The sequence below is a fragment of the Ambystoma mexicanum genome, chromosome 13, assembly GCF_040938575.1.
Source record: "Ambystoma mexicanum isolate Mex_15411 chromosome 13, UKY_AmexF1_1, whole genome shotgun sequence".
Lineage (NCBI taxonomy): Eukaryota > Metazoa > Chordata > Amphibia > Caudata > Ambystomatidae > Ambystoma > Ambystoma mexicanum.
Window position 1 is genome coordinate 556,507,790 of NC_090938.1, and position 8,981 is coordinate 556,516,770.

Below are 8,981 nucleotides of genomic sequence, written 5' to 3' on the forward strand. Positions count from 1 at the left end.
TACTATGCTGTACTCTGCTTATTAAGACTGTGTCACATCTAGATAGTGTGCTCAAAGATTACTGTCTTGTGCTCTGCCTCTTAACACTATGTCACATCCAGATAGAGTGCTGAAAGTTTACTGAGTTGTTTTCTACCCCTAAGACTGTGGCACATCTAGATATTGTTCCAAAGAGCTATTGTGTTGCATACCACCCTCTCAGCCTAACAATTCTAGACAATGCACTCAATAATTATCTGTGCTACACTCTGCCCCTTAAGACTGTATCACATCTAGTTAGAACGCTGAACGTTTACTGACTTGAACTCTACCTTCTAAGTCAGAGTCACATCGAGATAGTGCGCTGAAAGTTAGTTTACTGAGTTCTATTCTACCCCTTGGGACTGTGTCACATCTACATAGTGTGCGCAAAGATTACTAGAAAGTTTAATGTGTAGCATTCTACCGCCTTAGACTGTATCACATCTAGATAGTGCGCTCAAAGACTATTGTGGATGGCGCACTGAAGGTTTGCTGTGTTGTACTCTGCCTCTTAAGACTTTGTCACATCTAGATAGTACGCCGAATGATTACTGAGTAGTATTCTACCGCTTAGGACTGTGGCACATAGATATAGTGCGCTCAAAGATTACTGGAAAGTTTAATGAGTAGTATTCTACTGTGACTGTGTCACATCTAGATAGTGCACCCAAAGATTCCTGTGTTGTTCTCTGCCTCCTCGCATATTGTGCCCAAGAGATATTGGGCCTCATTACGAGTCTGGCAGTAACCAGGTGGTTTTACCGCCTCGGTTACCGCTGGAATCGTATTACCATTCCGCCTCCGTGACTCCTGGAAATACGAGGGCATTTCCGGAGGCGGAATTCAGTAAATCCCCATCTCGTGATGGTGCTGGTGTTTCCACGTCCGCCTGCAGGCGGGCGGTGTTAAACCCACCAGGTCAGACCTGGCGGGAACATCACCTCCCGCCTGCAGGAGTCGGGATCGGGCGGTCCGGAATTAACAGTGGCGGCGGGTTTATCGCCACTGTTATTTCCGGACCACCCGACCTGTAATGAGGCCCATTGTGTTGCATTACACCCTCTTAGCCTATCTCAAATCGAGATAGCACACTGAAAGTCTACTGTGTTGAATTCTACCTAGTAAAACTGTGTCACATCCAGATGGCGAGCCCGTCTCGCAAATATCCACCTCTCACACCCGTCCAGATTCCTAGAACCCTGCGCTCCTTCCCTCCCGTCCTCACTCAGTACCCAAAGCTCGCGACCCGCACACTAGCTCCCACCTTCTCGAGCCCCCCATCCATTCCTTCTCTGAGCCCACCCATAGAAATCCTTGTGTCCTCCGCAATTCAGCATAACGCCACTCCCCTAATCTCCTACCACCACCCCGCATCCAACTCTAAAATCAGAGCCGCACTGTGGCACACCAACCACCTCCATCCTCGGAAGCCCACTCCCCCCTCCCCCTCTCTCCCAAACTCATCGCTCCCCACCCTCCCTCTGACCGTTTCTGAGAACTCCCCAATACACCACGCCACGAAACCCCGCCCCCTATCAAACTCGAAAATCAGAGCCACAATCTGGTAGGCCAACCACATGCCTCCACTGAACCCCATTCCCCCCTTCCCTCCCACTGAAACTCATCACCCCCCACCCTCCCTCTGACCGCTATTGAGAACTCCCTAATACCCCTTGCCATGACACCCCGCCTCCTATCGAACTCCTAAGTCAGAGGAGACCGCTGGTGCTCCAAACACCACAAACCCTCACCTTCTTCAACCCCTACCTCCCTCCCAACAGCAAACATCCCTCCGCTCCTTCCCCCATACCTCGGATTCCCTATCCCCTAACCCATCACAGAAATGCACAGCCCCCCGCCCACAACCTCTCCACACTCCCCAGCCCCCGTTAACCTCTCCTCGACACCTGCCAACAACCCCCCCACCACATCCCTTCCCCTCTCTGAAAGCAGCACGTCTCGCCCTCGCAAGAACAATACCAAGAACAATAGCTGCATCTCCTTCACCCTCTGACCCCCCAACCTTCTCTCACACCCCTACTGAAACACATGAAAAGTAGAAAATGAGCCTGGTCCCCCTCCATGTCTGTCTACTCCTCACCACCCCTACCCAGCCTCCCAATCTCTCCCTCATCCCTGCTACACTCCCCCCTGCCCTCGCCCTGCTTCCACCCCTCTCTCTTGATTTCTCGCCTTGCACACCAGAGCCCCGAATCCTTTGAGACTCACCCGAGACACCCCTCGCCCAATGACCATCCGTCCACTCGCCCGTGCCCCCTAATCTCTACACACACCCCTCACATATCCTCCTCTGCCTGCCTACTCTTCACAGCCACCACAGACTTGTCTCAACCCTTCATTACCCAGAGCCCGCTGACACCCTACCTCCCCACCACCCCTCATTTCCCTACCTCACTGACCTTGAGCACCCCACCCCTCCCCCCACTACCCTCCACGCTCCTCCTACTCACACCCCAACAACCTCCATGACCACACCCCACTTCGAAGTCAAGTGCATCTTTTTTAATGCCTACTCTGTAGCGAAAAACAGACACAGCATCTTTGACCTCCTCTCCTCTGACAAACTTGACCTACTCTTTATCACTGAAACCTGGTTCTCGGGCGCCTTCGCCCCTGTCGCACATGAGGCACCCCCCCCCCAGCTACTCCCTCATCCCGCTCAACAGACCCTCAAGAGGAGGCGGCCTGGCAGTCCTTTTCAAATCTCACTTCTCTGTCTCACTCGTTGATTCTCAGACATGCATTCCATCATGCAAATCCCTCCTTGTTAAACTCTAACTACCTCCACCTTTCTCCCACAGCTTCCTAATCATTTACAGCCCTCCTGGTTACGACAGACATTTCACAACTAACCTCTGTGACTCTGTAGCCACCATTCAAGTAAATCACCCCTCTTTGACTCTCCTAGGAGACTTCAATATCTGGTTGGACATCCCCACCAACCCCATGACCCATTCACTGGTCGACAGTCTTGATGCGCTCAATCAACCTCTCCCTTCACATGAACGATCCAACCCATTCTAAAGGGCACACCCATGACCTGATACATCTAGCCCCCCCTTACTACTCATCTGGTCTGACCACCTTGTTGTCCCTTTCTCCATCCTCTCCCCTTTCCCTGCCCCTAACCCCCAACCCGCCTCCCACTTCATGGAAAATCATGGAACAAACTAAAGATCATCCCTGACCTAGCAGAAGCCCTGCTTCTCAGACCCCCCATAACACCCCCCTCTGACAGACCTTTAACCATCGACTACTTCGACTTATGGCTCAATGATTCACTAATTCCGCTCACCGCCTTGCGCCCCTCTTCCTCACGCCTCGGACCGTTTCCCAAATGGCTTACTCCTAAGCTGAGGAATGCCAAAAAACGAAATAATTACCTGGAACACAAATGGCGAGCAGAAAAAAACAGTCTCAGCAGATCCACTTTCGGATTGCACCATCTCAACTACAAAGCAGAAATCCGGAAAGCCAAGAAAGCCCACTACAACAATCGGATCCTCAACTGTGGAAACCGCAGCAAAGAACTCCACAGAATCATATCAGAATTCGCCAAACCCACTAGCACCTCCTCCTAATCTACCCCATCACAATCGCTCTGTGACTATCTCTCCCTCCACTTCTACACCACTGCACTCGACAGAACGACTTCCCTTAACAACAAACTGTCCCTCCTCTCCCCGCCCCAAATACTGACCAATCCAACAACCACCCCTGTCACCGCAAACCCCACCTTACTCACCTTTGACTCCTTCAAACCGATCTCCAGAGAAGAATATCTTTACCTTCTATCTACTCGCAAACCTTCTGGTTCCCCCCTACTCCCCTGCCCTGCCTCTCTCCTCAAAGAAATATTCACGCCCACCTGCACAGGAGAGCATGCAAGAATCATCCTAAATGACTCCCTCAGCTCTGTAATCTTTCCCAATGCCTTCAAAATTGCACATGTCAAGCCACTTCTTAAAAAACCATCCCTTGACCTCCTTGATCCCAAAATTTACCATCCCATCTCAAACACCAGATTGCCTGCAAAACTCATCAACCAAACAGCATACTCCCAACTAAACACCTTTGTCAAATCCAGCAACCTCCTTGGCCCTGCCTAATCAGGCTTCAGACTGCAACATGGACACAAAACCACTCTGGCCTCAATCTGGGACGATCTTAAGATCACTGCAGACTCTGCAGGATGCGCTGCACTGATTCTCCTCAACCTGTCTGCAGCCTTCGACACAATTAACCACTCAATCCTCCTTGACCGCCTCCACTCCCTAGGAATGCATGGAACCGCTCACAAATGGATCGCCACCTTCCTCAACAACACGAAACAAATAACCCTCCTCCTCCCCCCTTTTGTCTCGGTTGCTCGCACAGTTAATACTGGAGTACCGCAAGGCGCATATCTATCTGCTCTCCTATTCAACCTCAATATGTCCACCCTCCCTGGAATCATCCGCCAGCACAATATCGTGTTCTACAACTATGCCGGCGGTACCCAAATCATCCTTAAACTCCACAACTCAGACTCCAACTCTCAAACCGACCTCGCAGCCTGCCTCCTAGATCTCGACCATTGGATGACTGTAAACCACCTCCTCTTAAACCCCACTAAAACAAAAATCATGGTGTGCGGCAACACTGAGCTTCTACCTCGTCTACTTCCTTGGCCCCCTTCCATGGCCCAACTCCCCCACCCCCTCCGTCACAGTATGAAACCTTAGATGCAACATGGGCTCTGGCCTAACCCTCTCCTGGCAAATCAACAACGTATCAAAATCAACAACGTATCAAAATCATCATGGCCCTTATTAATTACTCCTTCAATACTGGTACTGTCCCTGACAACCTCAAGAACGCTTGGGTCATTCCCCTCTTAAAATAACCAACTTTGGACGCAAGCATGCCAACCAAATATAGGCCCATCACTACTATCCCTTTCATACTCAAAATCCTAGATTGTGCAGCTTATCTGCAGATACAGAACTACCTGGAGTCTAACAAACTCCTTGGCCTCAGACAATCCGGCTTCTGCCGCAGGCACAGAACTGAGACGGCGCTTATCAACATCAAGACACAAATTGAGGATCTTAAAGATAATGGCAAATTAGCCCTGCTACTTCTTCTTGATTTATCAGCGCCATTGGACTTGGTCAATCACCATATCCTTTGTCAACACCTCAAAACTGCTGCTCACTTCTTGGACAAAGACACCACCTGGATCAGATTGTTCCTGAACAATAGGTCCATGAGGGTCTTCTCCCCATCCACATCGGCTGATCCATCACCAGTCCTATGTGGGGTCCCCCAAGGATCTTGTGTTTCGTCCACACTCTATAATGTGTTCACCAAACCTCTTTTTGACATACTTGACTATCTGGGTTTCACGTACACCACCTATGCTGATGACATCCCGATACTCTTCCCTATTACTGGTGACCACACTAAAGACATTAAGGCTCTGAATGAGGTATATCAAGTCGTACAGGCCTGGATAGCCCAACACGAGCTCTGTCTTAATGATGAAAAGACAGAGCTCTTCATCCTCAGCTCTCAGAACCAGCTCATCAAATTGGACCCAGCTTTCAAAGCCTTTAACATTGATGGCAACACTATCCAGGTCTTGAATAATACCAAAACCCTCGGTATCTACCTCAACTCCACACTCTCACTCAACAGACAAACTAACGCGGTCATTGCAGCCTCCACATATCTGCAAACTGATCTCAGCCTGCCGCCCTTTCCTTACTACTCCTAATTGCATTATTCTCACCATGACGCTGGTTACGTCTAAATTAGATTACTGCAATGCACTGTACCTAGGGACGATTCAACGCAACTTAAACAAACTCCAGGTTACTCAAAACAATGCCATTGGGGCTGCCCTTAACTTTCCTAGATCTTCACACATCTTAAACACTAGACGTAGCCTTCACTGGTTATCGATCACCCAAAGAATATCACTCAAAACGCTCGCTCTCACACATAAGTGTGTGTACAATCAGGCCCCCACCTAGCTGGTAAACCGCTATGATCATCACTCTTCCACTCGCCCACTGAGATCTGCCCAAATACGACGAACTCTCAATGTACCAAGATATAAACTTCATAAAGGGGGCGGGGTGAGCGTCCCTGTCCTCGCCGCTAAATTATGGAATTCGCTGCCCAAACCCATTAGGAATGAGCCATCTTTCCACTTTTTTAAGCACAACGCCAAGGCATGGTTGGTGACCCAAGATGTCTAAGCCGTCATGCTGTACATTAACTCTGCATTTACACTGTAGCTCTCGTACTATGGTACTTTCCAGTCTCCTCTAATCTCTAGTAGCCTCCTTGATGTATAGTCTCTTAATTTTCTACCTACTGTGTACATAGACTGCTCACCTCTCGCTCATGCTTATTGTAAATATGTGTAACTGTACTTGGTTGTTCTTATGTAATTGTAACGTGTAATGTAATATGTAATGTGTAACTGTACCATGCTGTTCATATGTAATTTTAACATAAGATATGCGCCCAGATGCCTTTGGGCCAGGTGCACTTTACAAATAAAATAAATACAAATACAAAGTATCTAAATCCTGTCACGACCATCTCAAAATTCTCAGGCGTATTTTTCCCTACCTCTCCTTCCCGAACAGACTTGCCGCTATTATGTCTATTGTAATGTCGAGAATGGACTATGCCAACTCCCTTTACCTAGGAGTCCCAGCATACCACCTTAATAAACTCCAAAGAGCGCAAAACGCTGCTGCTGAACTGCTCCTCGCCCTAGGTCCAAGAGCACACCTCTCCAGCTCTCAGAACCCTCCACTGGCTCCCAGTCGGACAAAGGTCCACTTTCAAGACCCTGTGCATAACACATTGTGCAGTGCACAAGACCAGCCCTCTATACCTGCAAGATAAGCTAAACCCTTACCTCCCACCCCACACCCTAAGATCAAGCTCTGCCCTCCTTTTAGTGATCCAAAACACTAACCCCGTCAGGATCGGAGGATCCTTTTTCTCAGCATTTGCCCCGACTCTGTGGAACTCGCTTCCACCACATTGGACACACCCAAGACTGACATTCCGCAAATTACTAAAAACATGGCTCTTTCCATAACTCCAAAAACAACCTTAAAGATGTGTCTGAACTCCCAACAACCCAATGACTAAATTCACAATGAGACTCTCTACCCTGTCTTCAATGAATACAGGCTCTGATTCGGCTATAGACATTCGTATATGAACACCGAACAAATAGATACACGCTGTGATTCGGCTATAGACAACCGTATATGAACACCGAACAATGACCTCTGATCCTACCCACAAGATAGGATGATGGACGGAATGGATGGATGGAGGGAATGGATGGATGGAATAATGGAGGGAATGAATTGACGAAAAATGATGGATGGAAACGCATGGAAGGGGGGATGTATGGAATGATGGAGGGAATGAACGGATGAAACAAATGGAAAGGATGTAATGAATGGAACGGATGGACGCATGTGAAAGGAATAGATCAAATGTATGGCACTGATGCATGTGGAATGAATGGAAGGTATGTATATGGAATGGATAGAGTGGATGAAATGGAGAGAATGGACGAAATTATTGGAACGGATGGATGGATGGATGTGGATGGAATGGATAGATGGAATGGATGGATAGAATGATGGATGAATGGATGGATGTAATAGACAGAATGGAATAGATGGATGGAATAGATGGAAAGATGGATGGATGGCAGGTATAGGTGGAACAGATGATGGATGGAATGGATGGATGGAATAGATGAAAAGGACATTTAGATGGAAGAGATAGAGGGTATGAATGGAATGGATGGACACATGTGGAACTAATGGATGGAATCGATGGCATGGATGCATGTTGAATGATTGGAAGGCATGTATAGGGAATTGATGAATGCAATGGATGGAATGGTTGAAATATATGTATATGGAATTTATAGATAGAATGGATGGAATGGACGATGTGGATGGAATTAGACAGAATGAATGGATGGAATAGATGGATGAAACGGATGGACGGAATGGATGGATGGCTGGAATGGATAGATGGAATGGATAGATAGAATGATGGATGAATGGATGTATGGAATGGATGGAAAGACGGATGGATTTAAGGGATGAGGGATGGAATGGATGGATGGAATAGATGAAAAAGACAGATGGATGGAAGGGATAGATGGAATGGATGGAATGGATGGACGCATGTGGAACGGATGGATGGAATCAATGGCATGGATGCATGTGGAATGATTGGAAGGTATGTATAGGGAATTGATGATTGCAATGGATGGAATGGTTGAAATATATGTATATGGAATTTATAGATAGAATGGATGGAATTAGATGGAATGGATGGATGGAATAGATGGATGAAACAGATGGACGGAATGGATGGATGGAATGGACGAATGGATGGAATGGATGGACAGAATGGATGGATGGAATGGATGGATGAATGGATGGATGGATGGATGGAACAGATGGAACGGATGGAATATAAGCATATGGAATCGATGGATGGATGGAAGGGATGGAGTACACGTAACGGATGGAACGGATGAATTGGATGGATGGAATATAAGCATATGGAATCAAATGATGGATGGAACGGATGGGGTAGACGGAATGGATGGAACGGATGGAACGGATGGAGTACACAGAATGGATGGAATAGATGGATGAAACGGATGGATAGAATGGATAAAAAAGACGGAATGGATGAAATGGACAGAATGGATGAAATTGGTGGATGGAATTGATCAATGGATGTAATGGATGGATGGAATGGATGAATGGAATGGAATGTATGGATGGAATTGATGGAATAGATGAATGGAATGGATGGATGAAATGGATGGAATGGATGGATGGAATGGATGAAAGGGATGGAAAGGATCGATGGATGGAATGGATGGAATG